At 37.9% G+C, this 19419-nt stretch overlaps 1 protein-coding gene across 4 annotated transcripts in view; it reads right to left on the bottom strand.

Moving 5' to 3' along the window:
- The window catches only part of RWDD3 (RWD domain containing 3), an 835110-nt gene that overhangs the window by 601548 nt on the left and 214143 nt on the right, over positions 1 to 19419 (bottom strand). The gene's annotated exons all lie outside the window — the stretch shown is intronic.

The following is a 19419-nucleotide window of genomic DNA, read 5'->3' as shown; positions in this document are numbered from 1 at the left end:
GTATAAGTGTGTACATATGCATATAGATGGCCATACATATTTGTATATTATAGATCAAAGCTACATGTGCATGTATATACATATCCTTCCATACATATGTGTGTAGAAGCTTGTATAAGAATTTCTATTCCATATGTTAAATAAAGAATACTTTTATATAACAGGTAATAATTTTATATGTTTGTGACCAATACTTCCCTAGATTCCCATTCTCATGCAAAAGATTCATAAGGAGGTATTTATTATTCTCCCCTGGCCCCAGTGAGGTGATCACATATAATTTACAAGTGTTTACCCTTCTTTAGCACAGTCAGTTCAAATACTTCAAATCCTTGGCAAGTAGATTCTGGTTTCCCATTGCTGACTTACATGTGGACACATACAAATACACTTAGACAAATATTTGTCTAAGTAAATTTACTTACCACTTTCTTGGACCCTTCACTAATCTATCCCCCCAGCAGCTCAGTTCAGATTTTCCTGGTGTTCTTGGAGCTTTTCTTTGTAGAAACACCCATACCCCCTTTCCCCAAAATATGAATATTACTTCCTGGAGGGCAGTATCAATGTCATCTTATCTTGTATTTCCAACACCTAACGTAATAACTAGCACAAATTAGGAAGTTAGTAAATACCTTTTCTTTGGTCAGAGATGAGTAAGCATGATTTGTAACTCATGTTTTATAAAGTTACAGAATTAAAAGTCAACAAGCTGTGTCTCTTTAATATATTACAATCATGTAAGATTTCTTGAAAAATACAATGAAGATGTTTGTTCAAAGACCTTATTCTTTTTTAAAAAAATGTATTTTTTGTTTTTAACATTCTTTTCAAATTTTGAGTTCCAAATTCTCTCCCTCCCTCCCATACTTCCCTCATCCACTGAGAAGGCAAGCAAATAATATCAATTATACTTGTGAAATCATGCAAAACATATTCCCCTATTAGCCATATCACACACACACACAAAAAGAGCAAAAAAATAAAGCAAGAAAATTATACTTGTGCTCAGAGTTCATCAGTTCTCTCCGGAGGTGGAGAGCAGTCTTTCATTACAAAATGATGAATGATGAAATAATAGAATGAGATGATTAGAATTGTCTTGGATCCTTGATCAGAGTAGTCAAGGGTTTCTCAATTGATCATCATTATAGCATCACTTTGCAAAATGATCTCCTGGTTCTTCTCACCTCACTTTTCATCAATTCATATAGGGCTTGTCATATTTTTTTTTCCTGAAATCACTCCTTTCCCCATTTCTTATAGTGCAATAGTGCTATAAATCATAATATTTAAATGTACAATATATGTCACAATCACATCCACACCTTGTTCAGTCATGCCCCACTTGGTAACCATCCCCTCAATTTACAATTCTTTGCCACCCCAAAAAGAGTGGCTATAAATATTTTTGAACATATAGGTCATTTTCTTTGATCTCTTTGGGATACAGACCATGAACACTTTGATAGCCCTTTAGGCATAGTTCCAGATTGTTCTCTAGAATGTTTGGACTAGTTCACAACTCCAACAGTTTATTAATGTATCTATTTTCCATTATCCCCGTCAGTATTTGTCATTTCTAATAGGTATGAAGTGGTACCTCAGAGTTGCTTTAATTTGCATTATTCTAACTAATAGCGATGTAGAGGGTTGTGGGTTTTTTTTTTTCATGATTATAGATAGCTTTGTTTCTTCTTCTGAACACTGCCTGTTCATATCTTTTGACCATTTGTCAGCTGGGGAATGGCTCACATTCTTATAAATTTGAGTCTGTCCCCTATATATTTGAGAAATGTGGCTTTTATCAAAGAAACTAGCTGTAAAAAAATTTTTGGTACTGCTTGATTGTCTATGGTACTTTTTAGTAAAATGTAGTTTCCCTAATTATCTCTTTTAATTAGGTCTTTTTTTTGTTTTGTTTTGCTTTGTCTGAGAGTGTGATTGATACTCCTGCCTTTTTTACTTCAGCAGAAGCACAATAGGTTCTGCTCCAGATCTTTATTTTAACTCTGTATGTGTGTTTCTGCTTCACTCGTGTGTTTTGTAAACAACATATTGTTAGATTTTGGTTTCTAACCCATTCTACTATTGATTTTATGGGTGAGCTTCACATTCACAGTCATCACATTCTCTCTCTCTCTCTCTCTCTCTCTCTCTCTCTCTCTCTCTCTCTCTCTCTCTCTCTCTCTCTCTCTCTCTCTCTCTTCCTCCGCCCCCGTCCTGTTCTTCAAAAGTCTCTTTTGCTTCTGTCTACTGCTTCCCTCAATCCATCCTCCCTTTCGTCACACACACACCCATATTGCTTATCCCCTTCCCCTCCTATTTCCCTACTGGGTAACACAGATTTCTCTATACCTGAGTGTGTATGTATATTCTTCCCTGTTTGAATCAATTTCAATAAGAGCAAGATTCAAGAATTGCCCACCACCCCCACCATTTTCACCTCTGTAAAAGTTCTTCTTTGTAACGCCTCTTTTATGTGAGAAAAATTTCCCTATTCTACCTTTGCCCTTTCCCCTCTCCAAGTGCATCTCTCTTTCTCGTGCCCCCTTTAAAAAAAATCATTTCTATATAATCCACTCACATTCATGCCGTCTGTCTGTGTAAATGCCTTCTAGCTCTCCTAATAATGATAAAGCTCTTAGGAGTTACATGTATCATCTTCCCATGTATGAATGTAAACAGTTTAACTTTATTGAATCCTTTATAATTACTCTTTCATGTTTACTCTGTTTATGCTTCTCTTGAGTCCTATGTTTGTCAACTTTTCTGTTCAGCTCTAGTCTTTTCATCAGGAATGTTTGAAAGTCCATTTCATTTTTTCCCAGGAAGAATTACACTGTTTTGCTGGGTAGATTATTCTTGGTTGTAATCCTAGCTCCTTTGCCTTCTGGAATATCATTGAATTGCTTCATTCTGGATGTTTGCAACATTTTTGCCTTGACCTAGGAACTCTGGAATTTGGCTATAATATTCCTGGGAGTTTTCATTTTGGGATCTCTTTCAGAAGGTATAATTTTTTTTGGTTTTTGGGGGTTTTTTTTTTTACTTTTTGTAGGGCAATTGGGGTTGTGACTTGCCCAAAATCACATGGCTAGTAAGTGTGTCAAGCGTCTGAGGCTGGATTTGAACTCAAGTGCTCCTAACTTCAGGGCCAGTGCTCTATTCACTGAGCCACCTAGCCTCCCCTCAGAAGGTCTAACGTTAATGGGATTTAAGATCTTCCTGTCCATTAACAGGCCTCATGTGGAGCCAATTAAGAGAAGCTTGTTTTTAGGGGAGGTTTGATTCTGGGAAGGCTTTCACACCTTTTCCTAGTTTCTAATTAGGCACTGAGTCAGGAGAGTTGTGATACCTTCTGACTCTGAGAAGTGTAAATATACTCTGAGTTGGTATTTTGCTTTGGGGACTTGCTTATGAGAAGGATCTTCTGATTCCCTGGTCAAGATTCGCTCTATGTACAGAGTTTCCCAACAGCTCAGATATAAAGGTTCTCTGGATCCAGGAATGTATGTAAAGTATATAGTTGATTCAGACAGTCAGAGCTGCGTCTTTTGGTCTTTCTCTTCCTGTATTTTCTCTGAAGTTCAGGGTGCTGACTTTTCCCCTGAACTAGTGAATGTAATTTTAAAAGATTGTTGACCCCTTAAACAGGTACCTTTCTTAGTAAAGCAGATCTAAGAACCTGTGCTAGCAGCCATCCTGAGTATGCCAGTGTGGTTGCCGCTACAGAAGGTGATCAATAGATTCTTTCAATTTCTATTTTCTCCTCTGGGTCTAAGATATTAGGGCAGTTATCCTATATAATTTCTTGACATATGATATATTGGCTCTTTTTTTTGATCATGACTTTCAGGTAGTAAAATAATTTTTTTTTTAAGCAATCGGGGTTAAGTAAGTTGCTCAAGGTTACATGGCCAGGTGTTTCTGGGTGTGGTGCTAAGTATCTGAGACCAGATTTGATCCCCAGTTCATCCCGACACTGGAGCTGGTGCTCTTACTTGCTGTGCTACCTGGCCACCCCCAGTCAAATAATTCTTAAGTCATCTCTTCTAGATCTATTTTTCAGGTCAGTTGTTTTTATGAGATATTTCATATTTTCCTCTATTTTTTCTTTATTCTTTGGACTTTGTTTTATTGTTTCTTGATGTTATGGAGTAATTGGTTTCCACTTCCCCAATTCTAATTTTTAAGGAATTATTTTCTTGAGTGAGCTTTTGTATCTCTTTTTCCATTTTGTCTATTCTGCTTCTTAAGGAGTTTTCACTCCAGTGAATTGTCATACTTCCTTTTCCATTTGGCTATTTTGCTTTTTTAAGGTGTCATTTTCTTTGGCATTTTTGTGCCTCTTTTATCAACCTGTTAATTCTTTTTTTCATAATTTCCTTGCATTATTCTGATACCTTTCCCCCAAGTTTTCCTCTGCTACTCTTATCTCTTTCTTTAACGCTTCCACAAATTCTTGTTGGACTTGGGTCAATTAGCATTTTTCTTTGAGGCTTTGCTTGTAGCTATTTTTACAGTGTTGTCTTCTTTTGAAAATTTTTTTTCTATTTCCTGCCACCATAAGAGCTTTTCACAGTCAAGATTTTTGTTGTTGTTTTCTCATTTTTCCAGCATATTTCTTTACTTTAAACTTTATGTTAAAGTTGGACTCTGCTCATGTGGGGGTGGGGAGATACTATCCCAACTTCAGCTTTCTTGTACTGTTGTGTTCACTGGTGGTCTGCAAGTTTTCGTTGCTTTCAAGCTGATGTAATCCAGAGACAGGTGTGGTCCCTGCTCTCCTAGTCTGCCCTCTGATCTCTACCCCTTTTCCCTTGCACCTACAAGTGCTAATACTCCTCTTGGCCTTGGAACTCTGACCAGGGTCCGTGCTTCCTTGTGACCAATGAGAACTGTGACCCAGAAGTACTTATGGGTAGTAGAGTTACCAATCAGTACCAGGTCCTGTACCCAGTGCCAGCAAAGGGTCCCCTGTAATCTCTTTCTGACTAATTTTCTAACCTCCTTCCTTAACATCTCTGGGCTGAGTTCCCAAAACTGCTGCTGCCACCACTGTTATGCCTGCCTCCAAGACCTGCTACTGGTGCTGCTGCTGCACTCTGGGATGGCCCCCACTGTAGTATCATAGACCTTTCCTGCTGACCTCCTAAGTTGTGTTAGGCTAGAAAAATATCGTGCTCAGACCTCTTGTTGGCTTTGCTATTCCAGAATTTGATTTGAGGAGCTATTTTAAAGCTGTTTGGAGGAGAACATTGGGAGAGTTCAGCTAGGTTACTGTCTGTATTCCACCATCTTGGCTCCACCCACTGACTTTCTCATTCTTAATATTAAACAAAGCATAAACTGAGCCAAAGATGAAGATGTCTGAGAAGTTCTGGTGAAGGATCCAAATGCTAGAGGGATTCTTTATAGATCTAGAGCTAGAAAAACCTCAAAGGCCACCTAGTCTAATTTCTTCATTTCATAGATGAGGAGACACATGCCAGAAAGGTTATATGACTTGTCTTGCCTTTAGAGGTAATATTTAAACCCAGGTCTTTGGCCTCCAGAGGCAATGTTCTTCTCACTATACCATGCTGATTCTCTAGGAAGGTCCCCCATATATTTTTCTTTGTACAGAATTATACATTGTGCCAATTGTATCTGCAAACATATTCAAGTTTGTTCTCAAAATCCATATGAGGGGAGGTAGATAATCAATGAAGAATACAGTTGGATACACACTTATAAAGTTGGTCCATCGGTATATATATCTGGACAGACCAGACAAACATTGAAATGAACCCAGAATTGAGGAAGAATAGGATAATGGGCTAAATTGCCTTTTGGAAAGAATACATTTCTATTAAAGACTCTAATTTTCTCCCTAGAGACCCATCTTTTAAGCACCAGTATTCTTCCAGTGACACTATCTGTATGTGAATCATGGAACACTACAATCTCTGAATAATCAAAACTGCTCATTACCCAAAAGACAATTGAAGTATTTATGGTGAGCCTAGGCAGCAGCACAGATTCAAAGGCAGTGTGGTATAGTAGAAGAGAGCAATGGACCTCAGCAAATGCTGCCTTAAATATTATATGAGATCATGGACAAATCACTTCTCTAAGCCTCAATTTCTCGTCTCTAAAATGAGTATAATACCTGGAGTAGTATCTCTTTCATGTAAGTGTTGGGGGCCTCAAGTGCAATAATCTATATAAATGTCAGTTATTGTTATTATGTTACCATTCACGAATTGCATGCAAGAAATCATATAAAAGGGGTGGCTAAGTGGTGCAGTGAATAGAGCACCGGCCCTGGAGTCAGGAGGATCTGAGTTCAAATCCAGCCTCAGACAGTTGACACACTATTGACTTACTATGTGACCTTGGGCAAGTTATTTAACCCCAATTGCCTTGCTCTCCCCCCTCTAAAAAGAAAAAAAGAAGAAATAATATAAAAGATATCAGAGATTTATGACTAGAAAAAGAGATGGGGTGGTCATGTAGCAAAAGAAAAGGATAGCAGTGTTCTGTGCACATTTTTTAATCTGGAAACTTCTTGGTGTTTTACATGATTTTTATGCAGAATTTGACAATGAAAATAGAATATCTCTGTGATATACCATCACTGTATGACACATGAACTTTTCTATAAAGCAGTCAGTCAACAAGCTTACTTAAGTGCCTACTATGTGTCGAGCATTGGGGATATTGCAAACAAGATAGAGGCGGGATACATTAGAGATGACTGATGGGAAAAGGGATGAGCGTCAAGGGAGACAAGGAAAGGCTCCTTGTAGGGGGCGATGCTAGAAGGAAGTCAGGGAAGTCAGGAGGCAAAGACGAGGGAGAAGATGTCTAGGCATGAGAAACAGCCAGAGAAAATTCTCAAAGCCAATCGATGGAATACACAGAGGGCATAAGATGTAAGAAGATTGAAAAGGTAGGAAGGGGCTAGGTTATAAAAGGTTTTATAAAGGAAATAGAGGACTCTAATTTGTTCCTAGAAGCAATAGGAAGTCATTGAAATTTGTTTGAATGGGAGGTGGGGAGAAGGGATATGGTTAGATGTACTTTAGGAAGATCAATCTGCCAGTTGAGTGGAGGAGGGACTGAGGAAGGGAGACCAACAAGTAGGCTCTTGCAAAATTCCAGGGGTTACAAAGGGAGAAATGGTAAGACTTTGCAATTGATTGGATGTAGGATGTGAGACAGAGTAGTGAAGGAGAACACCGAGGCTGCAAACCTGCTGTGTGATGTCGGTACCCTGCACAGTAATAAGAAGTTAGGAAGAGGGAAGGGTTGGGGGGGGGGGGAGAAGATATGAGCTTTTGTACATCTAACACTGTACCTCATGTGTAACACTGACCACCCTGGCCCCACCACCTGAAGGCCAGGTGTGTTAGATTTCTCTCTTCCCTTAAGGTTCTCAGGTACCCCAAAGGGACTGGAGGATATCTAGGTCCCCTATCACTGGCTTTAGCTCCCACTAATAGTATTCCTCCCCACCAAGTGTAAAGAAGGTCCTCTTCATCTGAGTTCCATTAGCTATGAACAGTCAGATTAACTTTTACACAGAAATATTTACTTCAGAAGGCATAATCAGAAATAAACAAACTTGGGAGCAGCTAAGTGGCTCAGTGAATAGAGCACTGGCCCTGGAATTAGGAGGACCTGAGTTCAAATATGACCTCACACACTTAAACACAAAACTAGCTGTGTGACCTTGGGCAAGTCACTTAACCCCAATTGCCCTGCCTTCCCCCTCCAAAAAAAAAAAAAAAAACCAACCCAAAACCTTACTTCCCTAATACATAGAAGGCATAATTCTTCTTCCGTCTTGAACCACCTCAGTCTTTGGGGAGGGGAAGGAAACTGGGTTCATAGCTTAGCTTGGTTCCAATAGAGCACAGTCCTAGTTCTAATTCCAAAACCCTTCTTAGGCTCAAGTTCCAGGAACTCTGATTTCTCAGGGTTTCCATGCTGTACTGGCTGGCTCCACCATTGCTTCTATAATCCTGGCTTTAAGTCTGTCATGGTTCCCTTGAGGATCATCTCCAACACCTAAAACAGGATAAACACAGAATGGAAACAAACACAACCCCCACCTCCACCCCCCAGGACCATTTCTCAGAACCAGGGGTAAAAGAGAAGGAACAGAGGAAGGACTTCCCTACCCTCTCACCTATTCCATGAATAACTTCCATCCACATAGACAAAAGATGGCAGAAAAGAGCAAAACCAAAAAGGAGCACCGACTCAGTCTCACCAGTTTTAAACATGCAGGCAACCAGTCAAAAGAGACTTCTCCCACTCATGTGGTAAGAAATACTGTAGACTCCATATATGCTCAAAAGTCCCCTCGAGGTCTTCTATCTCCATGTTAGAACTGGACATACCCAGAGAAGCCTGGATTACATACATGTTAAATTAAAGATGTCCAACAAACATTTGAAGATATGAGATTGGAAGTCAGGGAAAAGGTTAGGACAGGACAAATAGGTCTAAGAGTCATTGGCTTAAGGATAATTTAAATCATAGGAATTAATAAGTGAAATTTCACTGCAATAATATAAACAAAGAAGAGAAGAGGATCCAGGACAGAGTTTTGGAGACATGCAAAGCATGAGATGTAAGAAGATCAGGCAATGGAGACAGAAGAGAGAGCAAGAAGGTAGAAAGAGAACCAGAAGACAGCAGTCACAAAATCTTAGTGAGCAGAGAATATCAAGGAGTAGGGGGAATCACTGGTGTCAAAGGCTGTGAAACAAGGCCATAATAAAGTCGGATTTGATTGAGAGGAAGGTGAGGTAGAGTAATGAGAAGTCATTAGGAGAATGTTTTTCTGTATATTATATGAAGTCCCTCCTTAGGAATCTCCAGGCCAAGAGTTTAGTTATTAAAGTAAAACTCCCAACATATAACGGACCATATTGTCAGTCGTGTTCTGGGAGTCATTTGGTAAATATAACTTTTGTTTCTAATCCCATTTTCTCAAGTATTTTGTATTTTGTTGATATTGGTGTACATTATGACCTCTAAAATAAACAGCTCTAACTCCTACCGGTGTGTCAATCATCTGAATCCTTTTTGTTATGAATACAATATGTTGTTTTAAATCTCTGAAATGAAACTTTACAGGGCCTTAGGCCCTTCTCTTGTGCTATATCACGTGTTAGATTAGCAACTGGCTGGATACTTGGGTCTTGTCACAAGCTGTTTATAGTTCTTATGATTTGGAGAGAACAAAAAAGATCATTCAACAGATGGCTATTTTAGCTTAATATCAGAGATTACCTTCAAGTCTAAACATCCTGTATGAGATCTAAATCTACCATCAGCTCTAAAACCTGTTTTATATAATAAAGGAACTGCAAACTCTGATCAAAGGAATGAATAACTCTGACTTCAAAAGATTGATAATGGAACATATCTCGTACTTCTTGGCTGAGAGGGAAAGGACTAAAAATACTGAATGAGATATGCATTCTTAGACATGGACAATGTGATGATTTGCTTTGCTTGACAAAGAAAGGTCTTATGGAGAAGACTAGGTTAATGAGTAGTGAGAAATATGAAAATAAATTAATAAAACCTTTTTTAAAATTAAAAACCTTCTTTAAAAGAAGAAAAAGTTTAAATTCAGAAGACAGTTAACTTTATTACAACCTTGCTGAAATTTATAAATATATATTACTTTTTTTAAAAAGTCACAGGTCAGTGTTTCTTATATAATCTCCTTTCTTGTTCTTCTTTGTAAATTTAAATGTTTGTGATTGTTGACATTGTTTACAAAAAAGAAAAAGAAAACTGGCTGTACTAAAACCAACAGAAGTCCTGGATTTGGATAAAAATGATGCTAATGATTCAGAATGTAGTGATAAGGCTAAGAATGATAAGGAAGGAGAAAAGAAAGGTGATTTCATCTACAAAACATACCATTTCCCTCCTTAGAGGGCATAATTCAAGCAAATGAACTTGCTCATGACTTTAACATCCAAAAAGCAAGCTGAACTTTTAGCTTTTGTACAAAAAAGTCTGGAATCAATTCAATTTTATTCAATAAGTATATATTAAGCACTTATCAGACGTGAGGCTTGGCATTGGGGATACAGAGACAAAAATGAAACTGCTCTTTTGATTACAGTCTACTAAGTGGAGGGTGAGAGGCAAGAAACAATAAGTATACAGATAAGTACATACATAATATGTAAGCAGAAAAAATGCAAATAAATTTTGAGGGAAAGGAGAGAACTGACAACATGGGGGAATCAAAAGAGTCCTCCTGAAGGAGGTGGGAATGTTGGGAATTATTCTAGACCAACATGAGAAGCAAGAACCTTTTGGGAATGGGGGAGACAGAACTGGGAGGAAGAGTATTGTGTACGTGGAGTAGCAATTAATCCAATCTGTCTAGAGTGTGGAGTGCCTGCGAGGCAGTAAGGTGAAATCAGGCTGAAAATACAGGTTGGAACCAGACTTAAATAACCCACAATTCCTTGAGCCAAAGAAGTTCTGCAAACACATGAGTGTCAGACCTGACCTTAAGCATAAAAATTTGGCAGCTATTTGGAGAATGGATTGGAGAAGGGAGAGGATGAAAGGAGGAAGATCGATGAGAAGGTGATTATAATTGCAAAGTGTGAGTGGATGAGGGGCTGAACTAGGACGGTAGCTGTATGAATATGGAGAAAGAGAAGAGATGTAAGAGATGTTATAGAGACAGAACAGATAGGACTTAGCAAATGATCAGATGTGGGAAATATTAAGAAAGTGAACCATCAAGTCCAAGGAAGGGTGGTGTTGTCTTTGCCAGAAATAGAGAAGTCAGGAAATCAGATAGGTATCAGGGGGCACCAAAATATGAAACTTGTCTTAATAAGCATTGAATATGATTGTTGGCACATATGTGGGGATGTGAAAGTTATTGCTCCTTTTACCAAGATTACAATTGGGATATACCAAAGGTACAACGACTTTCTTTGTGAAAGCAGAGAGAAAACAGTCCATTAAAACTCTGACCTCAGAGGCAAGAACTGACTCCAAAAAAGGAAAACATGGTAAGCCAACCACTGGTTGGTTATGAAAAATAAAAGTTTTCTTCCTACAATTGTGAATTAAATTTGGTTTGCTGAAAATTTTTGTGAAAGGGATAAATTGTAATGGTATAATTTTTATTTATCTAAAATATAAATTTCTAAGAATCAGAAACATTAAAACCAAAGAATTAATATTTATGGGTCCTTGAGTAAATGAAGTGATGAAAGACAGCATTCTGAAGAACAGTTGGAGTCAGGTAAAGATGGTGCATGGAAAAAGTTTTTTAAAGTGACTGAAAACTTTTGGGGAAAACAATAAGGCACAAGATATCCGTTAATATGGTGGAACAGAAGGAAACAGTACAATCTAGCCCTCATCTGCAACTTTCAAACAAACACCTAGAAAGAGCACCAGACAAAATCCCGATCAATAAATCTAAAGAAGAATAATAGTGATTCACTTTTTCAGTACAAACTGATGTAAGGAGGTGGAAACGTGTGAACCCCAGGGATGGGAGCCTAGCCAAGGGCATGGCTGAGTACAGATCCTTCCATTTGAATGACTAAAGTGAGGCTTAAAGTTGTTAGGACAAACTCTAGGTCCTAGAGTCAGCAGAAAGGCCTGATTCTGTATAAGGAATAGGAACAGGAGCTAACTATCAGTCCTGTTGCTCTGAAGCCAGAGGTGGATAACAGAACCAGTGTAGACTGAGAAAGGCACCTGCCCCTAGGGGAAACAGAGCAGGGCAAAAAGCTCCAAGACTGAGTACTGTGCAAAAAGCAGGAATATGAGCAAGCAGCAGTGGTGTGGCTCTGTCTCTAGTGCAGGGTCTTAAATCCAATTCAAAGCCTGAAACTAAATAACCAGGGCAGAAAACTCAGTCCAAGAAGAACATTCGATTATTTTGCTCTGAAACTGAAGCCTTCCAGATAACTGATGGTAGCTGGAGCTAGCAGTGGTCTACTGCAGCTCCATCCAGGATAAGTCTATGTTTGTGTCACTCATAACTAAACTAGGGTCCACAATTTATAAAACTCAGTCTAAAAGGGCAGTGATCAGACTTTTCTCTGGATATTAGAGCTTTGGGGGACACTAAAAGCTTGCAAATCTCTGGCTTAAGCTACCCTCCTGAGACCCTGGATGACCCCCCAAGATCTTTGAAAAATACAGCACTTTGGGGCAGCTAGGTGGCACAGTGAATAGAGCACTGGCCCTGGAGTCAGGAGGACCTGAGTTCAAATTCAGCCTCAGACACTTAAGACAAATACTAGCCATGTGACCTTGGGTAAGTCACTTAACCTCAATTGCCCTGCCTTCCCCCCTCCAAAAAAAAAATTAAAATTCACTTAAAAAAATACAGCACTTAATACCCAGAGAAAGTCAGCAAGATATAAGAGAATACAAAACAGGATAAATCAAGCCCCAGAAGTTCCCTCCAGAAATGCTCAGATCTTGGCCCTGATACAAAGTCCCATTTCAGAATGTAAGGCTAGAAGAATGATTCAACAACAACAAAATGACTCCTACCACAATCTTCAGTTATTGTGGCTGGGACACCAAAGATACAATCCAAAAAGAATGATTTCAAAGCATCTACATGCAAAGTTTCAAATCAAAACATATCTTAGATACAAGTTTGTAATGGCAAGCACAGAAGTAGTTCACACCTTGTTTCAGCAATTGAATTAACCTTGTTTCAGTTCAAGTTCCTTTTGAGCCTTGTATCAAGTCTGTCAAGAAAAAGAACATGTGAACCTCACAGCTTGTGCACCCTAGAACTTGTGTACTCCTGGGGAAGAGCTAATGACTATATAAGGAGAGCCCCAAGGCTAGAGACAGAAGAGCTGAAAAGAGGACTCTTGTGGTGGCAGCATCAAGGAGAAAACTTGTAGTATCCCAGTACTCTGTCTGCATTGATGTTTGTTTGTGATACTTTGTGCAGAAGCCCTGGGACCTTACTAGAAGCCCTGAAAAAGTATTTTCTGGTTGTATGTTTACAGAAGTCCTGGAGGAGGGTTTTGGAGGTCCTGGGACTTTACTGATGGTTTGTGCTGACCTCTTGGACCTTGTTTGTGGGTCAGTATTGATTTCTATGTTGACGATTTGTGTCGAGTTCTCAGACCTTGTTGGTGGGTCTGAGTTGATTTCACAGGCAGATAGTGAATTGATGATGGTGCCGGCAATGTGCATGAATATTATTGTGGCTCTGTCAAGCTTTGTCTTCCCAGAAACAGGAACTGTGAAGGACTTGAGGTGGACTGGACACTGTGAACTACTATATGGAATAGGAACTGGACGAAGAACTGGAAAAGGAGCTGGACAAGGAACTGGGAGCTGCCTGCCTTTGAACCCAGTTGACAGTTGAAGGTGGGACCATGGAAGATGAACCATGGAAGCTGAGAGCCAGCCTCAAGTCAAGCTGAAAGAAGACTTTACTTGGATACTGCATACTGACTGAGAAGATTATGATTTACTGTGACCTAGGGGTGAAGAACTTTGACTTTTTTACTTTGTGATTGAATTAAGGATTTTGTGATTGACTAAATGAATGTACTTTGTTTAAAACTATGTGACCACTTTGGTGAAAACTATGTGGCCATTTTAGTGATAAGTTGTTGAGTTGTGACATGGTGAGTGCTGTATTTTTATTTTCTGTGATAAGTTGTAACGTTGTGAATGCTGTATTTTCATTTTCTACGAAAGTTTTACTCTGATTTGTTATTGAATAGAGAGCTCACTATACTATGTAATCAGAACCTTGAAAGCTGTTTGTGTGAGGCTTTACAAAGTTATACTAGAATTCATGGAAAAAATAAAGCAAGAGTGTTTTTTTAAGGAGTCTGAAATGATATTATAAATGAAATGAGAGCATTAGAGGAAAAAGCTGGGGAGAAAAAAAAGAGAATTCTTTCCAAAGAATTAGAAGGAAAATAAAGTTTAGTACAAAAGATACAATACCTTATCCAAGCAATAGACTCGCTGAAAATCAGAATTGGCCAAGTTAAATTTAAATGATAACAAGAAGCTTAGCAATATCAAGAAGTATGAAAATAAATTCTAAAGACTAAAGAATGGAAGAAAAAGATAGCCCATATCAAAAACAACTGAGCAAGAGAACAGATGAAGGAAAGATAATTAAAGAATCATTGGATTGCCTGAAAGTTGAGAGAGAGACAGAGAGAGAGAGAGAGAGAGAGAGAGAGAGAGAGAGAGAGAACCTAGATATATTGGAAGAAATCAGAAAACAGACTGTGTAGATCTTACTAGAACCAGAGAGCAAAATGAAAATAGAAAGAATTATATTCTGAGGTTTCCTAAAGGAAATCTCAAAATAAAAATTTCCATAAACATCACAGCTCCTGTCCAGAGTTTTCAGGTCAAAAGACAAATACTGTAAGCAGCCACAAATAAAGAATTCAAGTATCAAAGAGCCACAGTGAGGATCACACAAGATTTAGCATACACTACTTTAAAGAAGCAGAAAGCATGGAATGTAATATTCCAAAAGGCAAAATATATAGGCCTACAACCAAGAATAATTTATCCAGAAAAATTGGGATACCTCTACAGGGAAGAGTACAGGCATATAATAATAATAATAATAATACCAAAACACTAGTTGCCTTTTAAAAATACTATAAAATTATGAGATATATTCATGTATTGTTTTCATATTTGAATTGCTTCCTGAAAATTTTCAATCAAGAAATCTCAACAATGGAAAAATGATACCAAGGCAAGTAGAGTCTGCATGTGCTACTTAGCTACAGTTGGCCACTGAAGAGGGATATTACACAAATATAACACAATAACAAATTATTAGTAGCTCCATTTTGGAGTTTTAAGTATTACAAACCTAGAGCTAGAAGGATCATTAGAGGCCACTGGATTCAATCTCTTTATTTTACATATGAGAAAATTAAGGCTCAGAAAAATTTAATGATTTAAGTAGGGTAACACAGTAAGTATTTGAGACAGAATCTGAGCCCAGTTCTTCTTGACTCCAAGTCCAACACCTTATCCATTATGCTATGTTGAGTAAAAAAAAATGAAAAAAAAGAAACTGTGATTCCTGTGAAAACTGTGGGTGACATATAAAATCTTAAGCCATACTTCAAATTAGAATAAGTTCTCCCCTTCGATTTCACAGTCCCCTAGAAAAGAAATTAACTTTACTTCCTTATGAACCAGCACCTTCTGTAGCCTGGATCTTGAGTTCTTGTTCTCAGAATGGAAATTTTAAGCACTGACCAGGAGCCTGCAATATCTATTTTACTTGCAAAGAGCATACAAAAGTAATTTACGGCTTCAGTTCTATATATCTTACTTGTTTCATTCATAAAAACTTTGGAAGATTTTCGGTGGACAAGATAACATTACTATTTCCAAACCTTAAAGGAAGAATTATACTTTGGCTAGACAAATTACTTACACATCATCACTGTATCATAATATTATGGGAATGGGAATCTGAAGATCTTCCCTGCTCCTTGGCCCCTTGATAGGCTTAAGTGACTCTGAGAACCCTCCTTGATTTGAAAATATACTCTGCCCCTAATAGGCTGAATGTGGTCACATGGAGCCTATGGCAGGAGGCTTGTTTTCCAGGAATGCCCACACCTTGTTACTTTGTGATTGGGCAGTGGGTCAAGAGGGTTGTGACATTCTCTGACCCAGGAGAAGGCTATATATACCTTGATGTGAGGTTTTGCCTTAGGGCTCACTTTGGGAAGAGTTGTGTGATTTGGCCAAATGAGGCTCTGGGCAGCCCGTTGAGTACCCCGGCTTTGAAAACCCAGATGTTGGTGATTCCCTCTCTGGTATCTAACTAGGTATGGATGTAATGGTCAGACAGCTGGAAGCCCTGTCTGCTGATATTTTTCTGTCTATTTTTTGTCTGCTTGTAACTTCTGTTTGTATTCTCTGAAGTTCAGGGTGCTGATTTTTTCCCCTGAACTAGATAAATTATATATGTTTCATTAAAATTACAGATTTTGAGTTGCTTTCCTTTAGAAAAGCAGATCTAAGAACCTGTGCTAGCAGCTATTCTGGGTATGCTAGGGTGCTTGCTGCTACACATATGCTCGTATACTTCTCATACTCCAAACAATTCCTGGAATTTTCTTTCACTTAGAAATTCCTTTACTTGCCAAAAAAATAACATCTGTGGAATTAATCTCTGTGAGCCATCTCTGTAACCCCCTTTAACTGATAACAGTTCTTTATCATAGGACTATTTTGTAGACATCTAGAAGTGTGTTGTAACCTTATTTATTGTTTTTTTTAAAAGCTTTTTTAAACATTACTGTCATTTCCCAATTATCTCCATCCCCAATAGAAGCTTCTTTTGTAACAAAGAAGTATTGGGGGGTTTTGTTGTTGTTTAGTTGCTTTGTCATGTCTGACTCTCTGTGATCCCATTTGGGGTTTTCTTGGCAGAGATACTGGAGTGGTTTGCCATTTCCTCCTCCAGCTCATTTTTTATAGATGAGGAAACTGAGGTCAACAGAGATGAAATGACTGTCCAGCATCATACAGCTACTAAGGGTCTGAAGTCACCTTTGAACTCTTCTCTTCCTGACTCCAGGCCAAGTAATCAATCCACTGTTCCACGTAGTTGCCCTTGAATAAAGAAGTTCAATTAAGCAAAACAAAGTGACATATTCATTATGTTTGACAGGGTATTGCACTGAGCAGAGCTCTGTTTTCCTTAGATTTTAATGCTGTTTTCTTTGGTTTCCTTTTATATTATTGCGTCGCTTAAATATACCATTCCCTTAGTGCTTCTTACTTTACTCTATAGCAATTCATAAAAGTCTTCTCAAGTTTCTCAGAGTTCCTCATGCTTACCACACAGTATAAGGTAATTTGTTCAGCCATTCCTTGTTTGATAGGCACTAATTCATACCACCCCCCACCAGTTTTTGCTACCAAAATATTGACTATCCTTTCTGTGATATTCTATATTTTCTATAAAAGATTTTCTTACATGTCTATAATGAAATTTGAAAGACTTATAAGAAATATCAGGTCAAAGGGAAAGAGCATCTAGGAAATCCCATCCATATATATATATATGGTATGTTTGCCATAGAGGTTTAAAATAAACATCCCTCTTATCCCAGGATTGTATTCTTATGCTATTCCTATAAAACATACCAATTTACTTTCACATTACTGTTTACAAAAATCATAGTGGTATAGATAGATAGAAAACTGGCCTTGGAGTCATAAAGCCTTGGGTTCAAATTCTTCCTCTTAACAGAAGTAGGTACATGACTCAACAAGCTGCTTAACCTCTAAACACCCCCAAGCAAATCTCTAAGACTCCAAGTTGCAGAGAGAGTACGAGACTACCCTAGTAGAAAAAGTTCCTCACTGGCAGCTTCCTCATCTGGCAAAATAATAGGTCTGATTAAAAAAAAACTACAGATTAGATTAGAACAATATTGGAAGGTAAGAAATAAAACCAACCAGCTATTTAGCTAGATGTTTAGTACTCCTTTAAAACCTGACTTGTTTGAGACCCCATATTAAAAATTTTCAGTTTTATTCCCTAAACAAAAATCGGTATTCTTCTCAGCCTTTTAAAATGATTACCTTTACAAGGATGCTCCCAGGAGTATTCTTTACTATAGGAACCTCTCTCAAGCTGTTTCTTCATTTATAAAGTGAGAATAGTGTGTCTAATAATAGCACCTTCCTCACAAGGCTGTTGTGAAGACCAAGTGAGATAATACATAGCTAAAGCACTTTGAAAACCTTAAAGTGCTATATAAATGTCAGCTATTATTATTATTATAGTAGACTTTTAATACTTTAAATTAAATCTCAGAGTAGTATCTTGCTATTCTCAAGCTGATCAAATAGTATCTGGAAGAAAAGAAATGGAGTGTATATATATATATATATATATACATATACACACAATATATATACACACATTATATATACACACACTATATATATATATATATATATCTTTCAAATAAATAAGAGCAATTGTTTAAGCAAATTTCTCCTTCTGAAGTTTTCCCTACTAATCTCAAATATCAGCAGTACAGACATCCTTAATTTTATGTCCAGCAAAGTGAGAAAACGGAGGTAGTTATGTGGATAAAACTAAAAGGTTATTTCCCCCTGAAATATCCCAGTAACTAAAGTAAATGTGTGCTTTGTGTTCTGACTTTGGGATAATTTACAGGATTCACTTTTCTTTTGAATTATTTCTGGCTCAAATGTCTGATGTTAAAATTTCAGGAGTCTACACACTTCCACTTCTCCTGATTTCCAATTTATTTGCATTAAGTCTGAAAAAAATATATCAAATGTCCCTGAAAAGTCAGACTTGACATTGGGATCCTCTCTTTGATCTGTGGCCTAAGGATGATGATTTTTTGTGCTCTGGGCAGAAAATGAGGTCATGCTTTTGGTACCTTCTTTACTTGCCAAATAGACACTGATTGGATGGTATAATAACATCATTACTTATTCAACATACAATCACAGAACTTTAGCTCCTAGAAGAGACCTTAGAGATCTATTCCAGCTAATAGCTTGTTGAATGAATGGATGAATTACTTACAGCTAAAGAAATAGCGGCCCAGGGAAGTTAAATAACTTGCCCAACGATGCACAGGTATTTGGTGATTTTTATAACCTGCATTTGCTGTTTGTAAACATGAAGGATACATGAGTCAGTTTGGCGAAAATTATTGCCACTATGTTCCCCACATAAATAAAATTTTTGTTTTGAAGATGAGTTAGACATTTGAATTAGCTACAAGTAATTCTCACAAAACTTGTATCTAAATTTTGGAAATATTATTGTCTGTAACATAATTCTCTCTCTTGCTGTATATAAATATGTTCAATCCTGATTTAGTTTCCATTTTAGCTACCTCCCAGGTCACATAAGCAAATGCATATATCCAGAAATCTCACAATAATGCCTAAAAAGAAATTCTGCCATGATAGGACTTTCAAAAAGCACATACATGGGGCAGTTAGGTAGCAAAGTAGATAGAGCATTGGCCCTGGAGTCAGGAGGACCTGAGTTCAAAAGCAGCCTTAGAACTTGACATTTACTAGCTATGTGACCCTGAGCAAATCACTTAACCCTGATTGCCGACCCCCGTAGCAGCAAGCACCCCAAGCGTCCTCAGGGTTTGCAGCTACCACAGGTTCTTGGATCTGCTTTGTTAAAGGAAAGCAACTCAAAATGGGTTAACAAGCTTACTTTAATCAGTCAGACATATATCGTTTACCTTGTTCAGGGGAAAAAGGTCAGCACCCCAAACTTCAAAATATACAGACAGAATTATCAAGACATTAACAGATCAAGTAGACAGATTTCCAAACTGTCCAACCATTACATCCATACCC

This window comes from Petaurus breviceps, unplaced genomic scaffold (genome assembly GCF_028583685.1).
Source record: "Petaurus breviceps papuanus isolate PSGF00001 unplaced genomic scaffold, PetGlider_PUasm1.0 90564, whole genome shotgun sequence".
In the NCBI taxonomy this organism is placed as follows: Eukaryota; Metazoa; Chordata; class Mammalia; order Diprotodontia; family Petauridae; genus Petaurus; species Petaurus breviceps.
This window is presented reverse-complemented; position numbering and strand designations above follow the sequence as displayed.